Raw genomic sequence first — 9,104 nt, 5'->3', positions numbered from 1 at the left:
GGACATCAGAAGGGGGACGGGACAGACACACAGCTTCCATGCCCTCTCTGGGGGACCACCCTCCCAAGCCGTGTGTTCACTTGCCTGGAAGCTCCCTAATCACATTGCTAAGAGTTTTCTAACCCAGTCTCTAGCCCCACGCCTCTGAAGGTCAGCGGTTAGGGCTGAACATTCCTACCACCTCTTTTCAGGTGACAGCTGCGTCCTGAAACTATTTAGGGGCCACACCTTGAGTCAACTCATTAACATAAGCTCGGGTATATTCAAAAGGAGTTCATTATGACCGAATACATTAGAGAACCAGCTGGAACCAGAAGGCAAGGCAGCCAGGCTGACATGGCCCGAAGATTCGCCTCCCAAGGCCAGAGCAGGTGGAGAGGGGCGGAGAGGGGCCTGGAGGGACGAGTGAAGGACATCCAGCACACTCCACAGCAGACGCACCTGCTGTTCCCCGCCACTTGTGTGTGTCACCTTCCTCTGTCTCCCATAGGCCAGGGAAGGAGGAAGTTCACCACAGCCCAGCCGGGTCACGTTCCTCAGCCCCAGAATTTCAGAGCTGGACAGTGCCATCTGGTCCAGTCTAAGCTCCACCAGGGCCACACCGCTGGCTGGAGGCAGGCTCCTGGATCTGTCTCCTGGGCCTTGCTCCCTGTCTTGTGTGGCTGAGAAAGACGTGCTAATAAAATAATCACACAGATAACCAGAGCTGTGTCTTTAGCTGAACACCCATGACCTTTCTCTCGTTATCACCACAAGCCCTGCAGGCCACATGTCACGAGTTCCCTCTTGGGCTGCTGCCTTAGCCTCCGAACCGATCCTCTTGGGTCCAGCCTCTCTGCCTCCAGCATCAGCACCCGCAGCCACCCTAACAATCCCAGCTTTAGTCTGGCATCCAAGACCCTTCATCCCACTTTCTTTCTTTCTTTTTATTTTTTTTATCCTCACCTGAGGACATCCTCGCATTCATCTTCAGATAGAGTAAGAGAGAGAGAGAGGGAGGGAGAGAGACAGAAACATGGACGTGAGAGAGACCCATCGACTGGTTGCCACCCACACGACCCCAATCAGGGCAGGGGACAAACCACAACTGAGGCATGTGCCCTTAGCTGAACTGAACTCAGGCCTCTCTGGGCTGAGGGCGATGCTCTAACCACTGAGCAACTGTCCAGGGCTCTTTTTTTTTTTTTTTTAAATCTTCACCTGAGGACATGCTCAGAGGAGGGGGGGGGCGTCAGTGTGAGAGAGAAACATCGATTGGCTACCCTCCACATGTATCCCTACCAGGGACCAAACCAGAAACTGAGGCATAAGCCCTGACTGGTAACAGAACCAGCGACCCCCACCTCCCCCAACTGAGCCTCCCTGGCCAGGCATCCCACTTCATCTGTTACTGCCATTTTCCTCCTCAAGCTCCAGACAAACTCAGTTCCTGCTGGTCACGAAACCCAGCCTGTGCTTCCTTATTGCTGTGGCTTCGCTCCCCTCCCTGGAGATGCCTCACCCCATCGAGGATCCACTGAGTCACCGCTTCTCCTTCCCCGCCAGCTCCTGCACGCTACCGTCCCTATCCCTGATCCCAGTGGAGGTCCTGGTCCTTTAAATGTTCTCAGCTTTCCATCTGCAACACGGCCAGTGACCTCGCCTGGAACGCATTTATTTATCAGTGTGTTTACCCAACAGGTATGTACTGGGTTCTTACTGTGCTAGGCACCCAGCATGTAGTGGTGAAGAAAATGAGCCTTGTCCCTGCCCTCGTGGAGCTGACTGTCAGCCCAGCTGGGAAGACATGTGGTAATAAAATGATCACCCAGATAAGTAACCTTTCCACAGTGACAGGTGCTGCCCAGGAGCAGAACTCGGGGCAGTGTGAGGATGTGAAGGGAAATCTGCTGAGTCACAGACAACAGGGGACCATCCCCAAGGAAATCAGGTGGCCCTGACAGCTGAAGGATAAACTGGGTGACCAGGTGAAGGAGGCACATCCCAGACAGGGGACAGCGTGTGCAAAAGCCTTGTGTCGCCATCCTCTACGCTCCCGCCTTACCCCTGAACTATTAACTGGGGCCCCCCTCCCTTTTTTATTATTGATTTTTAGAGAGAGAAATTGATTTGTTGTTCCACTTATTTATGCGTTCACTGGTTGGTTCTTGTCTGTGTCCTGACGGGGGCTCAAACCCACAAGCTTGGTGTATCGGTTTGATCTCTAACCAATGGAGCCACCTGTCCAGGAGTAACCGTGACCTTTCTGAGGCAGGACCTACGTTTTGTTATCTCTAAGCTCAGCCCAGGGCCAGTTCTTGCGGGCACTCTGAATCCTGGAGTTGAATTAAATTGTATTAAACTGAGTTCTCACCCCCAGTTAGGCCACCCGTGCAGGCCACTGCTGACCCCAGAACAGGGCTTGGACACAGGCCAGGGGGGACTTATAATGGCTGCCACCGTCACAAGCCGCCTCGGGGTTTCAAGGGGGGTGCAGCATGAGCCCCTCTGGCCAGCAGCAGGTATTGTCTGGGCGGGCATCTTATTGCCAGGGGTGCTGCAGGTGGAACCAGAGCTCTGACCAGAGTCGCCAGCACTTTCTAGATGCTGCTGCTCTTGCAAGTGGTGCCCAGGTGATGTCGCCTGGGGAAAGGCTTTGCTAAGGCAAGCGCAGAGCAGCGTCTGCCATGAGTGGATCCTCTGACCCCTGACGGGCACGTGCCTCACCGCGGGCCAGAGTCAGACTCAGAGTCAGAGCCCCAGAGGTGCCGGAGTTTGTCCATCCTCCTGATACTAGGCACTGGGTCTGGGAGCTGAGGGCACATGGCCTCCGTCTGCCACAGACACTTGTACAAGCCCATCAGTCTGGCGGGACCGTGAGGAAAAACACTGCTTACATCTCCCTTGACCATGGACCGAAGGGAGCAAGTGAGAGCTCGTTCTTCCTGTTCCGGGCCCTCTGGGGACACCACCAGGCACAGCAGTCCCTAACACATGTGGAGCCTGGGCCAGGTCAGGCGTAGACAGGGCCCCCACCCCCACTGGAGGGGTAGGGGAGGTGTGATGGGTTGGGGGAGGGAGTATGTCCCCTGGAGCTCACACAAGAATTCCACAGCCCTGCAGGCCTATTGTCTCCCCCTGGTGTAAGTGTGCCCTGCCCATGGCACTGACCAGTACCTTTCACCCAGGACTGTCACCAGGACAAGGGGACGGAGTTTGAATTCACCAGGATCCAGCAGACGGCCTGCGTTTCTCGATCTAGGGTAGCTCCAACCTTCCAGCCTCTCCCTATTGCCCAGAGAAGAGCCCCGTGGTTTATCCTGACTCTTGGGCTCTGCCACCATCTCCCACACACCCCCTGTAGGCGCCTGCACCCCAGCTAAGCTGGACCATGCCTTTCTTTCTGGCTCATTCCCGCCCCTTTGTTCATGCAACCTGGAGAGCGTGTCCACTCCGTCCCGTCGCATCCCAGCTCTTCTCAGCCCAGGCTCCACTCTCTCTGCGAGGCTTTCTGGGCGCTCTGCAGTTAGAAGTGATGTGTCCTCCTTCTAAGTCCTCGGTGGCACTTCTTACTCCCTAGACCGCCTCGTGGCTACTTGTGTGCTTGTCTGATCAACCCTGCTGGGCTGACCTCTGAGGACAGGAAGCGTATCAGTGTGACACCTCTCCTCACACCTCTCCCCTGCACCTGTCCCGAACAGTGTCTGCGCCATGCTGACCACCAGTTAACGCTGGGGTGGGCACTGGCACCCAGTGGGCCTAGTGAGCCCACTCACTGAGGGAGCCTGCATGGGACACTACAGAAGTGTGGCCCCTGCACTCTGGAAGTCCTGCTCACTTCCCAAAGGAGGCAGAGATCTAATCGCCCGGAGGAAAGCAGAGCCTGGGATGATGCAGTGTTTCCTGGACTGTCCACCCTCCCCAGAGGTCATTAATCTCTGGAAAGGCTGTGCTCAGGTCACTTCTCAGGGGAAATATATAACCCACACCAAGGCTGGCTCTTGGCAGAGGCAGCGGCCAGCAGCCAAGGGCATTTGTCGGGAGTGGGGGCAGCTTATGAAGCCTTTCACTGCCGCTTCTCCAGGGGCACTAGCAGCTAGCTCGAGGCCCCCACCTCTGGCTCCTCTTATTTCCTGCTCAGCTTGAAATATCTCCATTCTGGACACACGCTGGACCTTGAACCACCCTGTGAAAGCCTGCTGGGGGCGCAGGGAGCAGCACCGGGGTCGGGAGCAGCCAGCAAGGATGTTGGGCGGCTCACAGGAGGGCGAGGCAGAAAGCTGGTCTTTGGAGGACAGGGCTCTTCATCTTTTCTACGTATAAAACCACATAATGTGTGCATGCATGAGAGTCACAGCTACTATTCTCCGACACCTACCACACCCAGGCACTATTTTCAGCTCTGCACATCAGTAACTCATTTTAATACCAGCAACAAAATTGTGAGTTGCTTTGTATTTTCATCTCATTTAAGAACTAGGGAATCTGAAGCACAGAGAGGTTCAGAAATTTGTCAAAGATCACACCGATGGTAGGATTTGAACCTGGGGTGGTCGATTCCAAGGGCAGTATTTGTTCTGCTGTTTCTGCCCAGTATTCAAAACCCCACTGACATCAGCTGAGGAAATCCACGCGCTGCCCCGGGCAAGTCACCTCGCCCTCCTGATCTGCTTCGTCCGGAGCCAGGAGGTTCTATCAAGAAGCAGCTACAGTAAGAATTCATTAAGGGCAAAGACTTGGGGGCGCAGGATGAATATGAGCCAGAAAACATCTGCATGGAAGCAGCAGGGGCAGAAGCAGGTATCAGGCCCACAGGTGCTGAGAGTATCCCAAGGGCCATATCAGTAAAGTGAAATTTGACGGTGGGGCCATTGCCAGTACGGGGGCCTCGGTGCCGGCACACGGATGAATGAAGCCTTGGCTTGTGCCGACTGAGCATGTCACTGGGTCTTCCCTTGTCTTCCACGGCTCACTGCCCAGTCCCTTATGACAAACCAAATTAGGCAGTAAAGCAAGAAAATCTGAATTTCACCAGTATTTCTGAGGAGAGGGAATCATTCTTATGGATGAAACTCCCAGACCTCTGTAGTTTTTACCCAGTGTCTCAGCTTCTCATTGCCAAACTCGGCTGCAACCCCCTCCACCTGCCCCGGGCTGTTCCAGTCCCAGGCCTGGAATTCCGTTTTGCACCAGTGACAGGCAGTGGTTCATTTGAAAATCATCTGACCTAGTCACCATCCTCCTGCCCGCAAGACTCAGATTTGGTTTTGGTTGGTAGAAATGTTTCTTAGCCTGGATGGACAAAGAGACAGGAGACTCACTGATAACTTTTCTAGATGACAACTTGTTTCTAACAGTAAAGGCTGATCCCTGGGGAATCTAGAGCATGTGACTATTTTTTTGGATTTATGGGTTGGAAATGACCCCAGACTCCATGTAAGTTTACCCCCCCCCCCCCCCGCCATTGACATTTGAATCCTTTTTATCCCATTCCCAGCGAGTGGTTGTCAAGCTTCTCCTTGGATGCCTTCGCCAATGGAGACCTCGCTCCAGCCCCAGGCCAGCTGGGAGGGACGGTGCAGCCCCTCGGTGTTTTCAGGTGAGACTCTGATTCCTCCAGCAGAAATGTCTGCTGTAGAAGTCAGGCCTAGAGAACCAGGACGACTGCCGGGGGCTCAGCCGTATCCCTTCAGGTGCAGCTGATAGGACACCTGGAGACCACCTGGTCTGGCTGCCTTACCTTTTTTTCCCTAAGTTTTAAAATTATTTCTCTATTTTACAGAAATGGAAGCAACTCCCCTAAGGGTGAGTCATCACTGGCAGGGTCTTCTTCTAATTACAATGACAGCTAACGGTGGTTGAGTTCTTATTACATCCCAAGGACTTTGATGAATGCTTGAAGCTGCATGTGTGTTATTCGTTTCACAGAAGAAGAGGTAAAGCAATGACCTCAGAGCCTCAGCAGCTAGTTAGTGGCAGAGCCAGGGCCTAACCCCAGGCCTAATCCGAATCCAAAGCCCATGTTCTCAGCTGCTCTGCTAGTCTTTAAATGCTATGCCCAGCTTCATGGAAGTTGAGTGTTGAACTTTCTTCTGTGGAAGAAATCAACTGCAGCGTATCCATACAAAATGCTGAGGTTGGGTCTATGCAAATAAGAAAATTAAGTGAAAGTGCATCATCAAGTGAGAGAAATCTGGGTTGATAGTTTGCTGCTTATCTACACATCCGGCCAGTTGCTCCCCAGCTGGGTTGTATGTGTAGTTCCAGTCTGCAGGTCCAAAGGGTACCTGTGATTCTCATCAAGAGAGTAATTTGTTTCATTTCCTGACTCATGATCACCCAGTGAGATGTTGGAGATTCTTAATATTTAGTTTACAAGTACAGAGCTGGAAGGGTTTTTTTTTTTAATTGGCGTGAGAAATTACTGGTTAGCTGGAAAAGAAGTTAACATGATCTTGTTTAAAACAATGGAAAGAACTTTTTAGGCAATTATTTAGGAAAAATTAATTTTCCCTATGTTTAAAACTTCTGTTAAATTACAGCTTCAACCTGAGATTTAGCTAGGAGAACTGCTCTGTGACAAAGAGACAGCCTTTGGTGCTTGAGTTTTTCCAGTATTGACTTAAGTGTTAAAGCATCCCAAGGCACTGGTCAAAGCCCGCATGTCCTCTCCTGTCCCCTCCCAGAAAAGGGAGCCAGGGAAGCTGGTCAAGGCTTCTACATTTTCATCTGGGTTCTCAAAACCGGCCAGGTTGGAAGGAGGGGTGTCTTATTAGCCTGGAAGCCACTTGGCTACATTACTCTTCACCTTGCCCTGAGTCAGATTGCCCTTTGCCCTCACCTCCCTGCTGCCCTCTGACGGGACTGCCTTCCAGAAGAGAGGGTCTCCGGAACGTAGGGAGCAGAACCTCCCTTTGGCCTCCGCTGGTCATCGTAGAGGGCACCTTTCACCGAAGCTCCGTGTCACTTTGCACACAGGGCTGGTGCTGCCAAGTGGGGGAGAGCGGCTCTGACCAGGGGCTGAGGCCAGGCTGTGCCTTTTTTTCGTGCCATTTTGGCAGTTCGGAAACAGATTCCACAGGTTGGTACGTGCAATCTGTACCCACAGTATATACATTCATGGATATTTATAGAGGTTTCCATGAGCCTCTAGACTCAAAAATGTGTATTTTTGGATAACCATGGAAGAGTGAAATTGGTAAGTCAAGTGGCGATTTGTTTAAATAATTGTGACATACGTCAAATTGCTGTCTCAAAAGACTACATCAGTTCAAATAATTCCCACTAAGAGTCTCTGACCTTCGGGTCTATTTCCTCCCCCACCTTTGTCAACACTAGGTACCAAATGTTTCCATCTTTGCCAGTCACAAAGGTAAAAAATGGTGTTGGGTGGTTTACACTTGTATTTCTTTATCTAGGAATGAGGTTGCACATCTTTTCGTGTGTTTATTTATCATTTATTTTTATTTTTTCTGGGAACTTCAATTCATGTCCTTTGTCCAGTTTTTGGTCTGTTTTTACTGAATTGTAAGAATCACCGACATTTCATTTTATGTGTTAATAGTAATTGTTAATATGAATGCCCTCCTCCCAGTTCCTCTCTCCATGACACGTCTGATGTCTACTGGCCTCAGGTTAATTACCCTCAGTGCTCGACACGGAGCGGGTACCACTAACTGTGGGACAAATGGCTCTGCAGCGGCAGCCACGTGGTCAGTGAGGCAGCTGGAATTGTTGACAAAGGCAGGGTTCTCCAGGAAGGACCAAAGATCACTGCAAAACTGTAGTTGGGAACTATTGTGCCTCAAATCCCTGTAATCTGTGCCCCTTTCCCTCTCTGAGGGGCCCATACACTCAGTCTCTCTTTTCAATCCCTTCTCCAAAGTTAGGATCTAATCTGAGGCCTTACCCCTCAGAAGGGAATGGATGGATGACTCTTACTCAGAGGCTCTTCTAAGAGGTTGAGGACCCAGAGAATTTTGATTTATTTATTTGGTTTGATTTATTTCTTGAGCTCCTTTGTGCTAGGCATTTTCAGATGCTCCTCAATCCTGAGTTTGTTCTTGGAGCTCCAGGTAATTCCAAATGGGTCTCTATATGAGTTGGGGCAACCTAACTCCTCAAAATTTCAGTGGCTTAACACGATAGACATTTGTTTCCCATTCACAGCGTCATCCAGTGCAGGCATTCATGAGGAGTCTTCCACGATCCAGGCTCTTTCTGTCTTGAACTCTCCCCTCTGTTCTTCATTCAGCTGGCGGATGATTAAGGAGACCATGGAGAATACACTCCTACTTCTTAACTGTAACAACACAGAAGTGAAGTATATTGATTCTATTACTACCTTGTTGGTGAAAATTATTCTTATAGTCCCCTCCTAGATGCAAGAGTATCTGGGAAATATAGTCCCTAAAAGGAAAAACTCCTTTGTAGCATCTCTGGAGAGGGAGCATCATTCTCAGTGGTGTTGGCTGTCTCTGCCACAGTCTTGGAAAGATTAGATGAACAAGATGTTGATCAGTTGGTTCCAGCAAGGATTAAGTCTTGAAAAGACTCCACAGAAATACTTCATAACCATCCTGAGCTAGAGGATTTGGACTGTGACCTTGGGAGGCTTAGAGGGTGAGGTGGGGGAGGCTTGGGGTGTGAGCAGGAAGGTATTTCAGGTGTGAGCAGGGGAGATTTGGGAGTATGAGTTGACCATTTCCCACGCTTAGGCTAGAGCATGTGCTAGCCTGCCATCCTAAGTGTAAATTCTTCTGTCTGGACTTTAAAATCCTTCATAATCTTGCCCCTACATATTTACCGAGCCTTCTCCCACTGCTCCTCGGCTTGTCCCGAATGCCTGCCTTGTGCACCTCACCACCCTCCTTCCAGACCGCTCCCCGCTCGGCATTGCGTCACTACCTAGAAAGGAGCACGAGAAGGAATAAGCCCACACCCTCAGGAAGTCACAGAACGTAGTGCTCTGACCTTTGCAGAATGAGCCTGTGCTGGGAACTGAAATGCTGATAACAGAAAACCTTCTTCCTTGAGGAAACGTCCTTTCATTGCCCTGCCTTTCTCTGAGTCAGTCCTTACTGTAGCCTCTCGGAGCTGGTTCTGGCACCGACGCAACCCGAGAG

Source organism: Molossus molossus, unplaced genomic scaffold (assembly GCF_014108415.1).
Source record: "Molossus molossus isolate mMolMol1 unplaced genomic scaffold, mMolMol1.p scaffold_m16_p_5, whole genome shotgun sequence".
Taxonomy (NCBI): Eukaryota; Metazoa; Chordata; class Mammalia; order Chiroptera; family Molossidae; genus Molossus; species Molossus molossus.
This window is presented reverse-complemented; position numbering follows the sequence as displayed.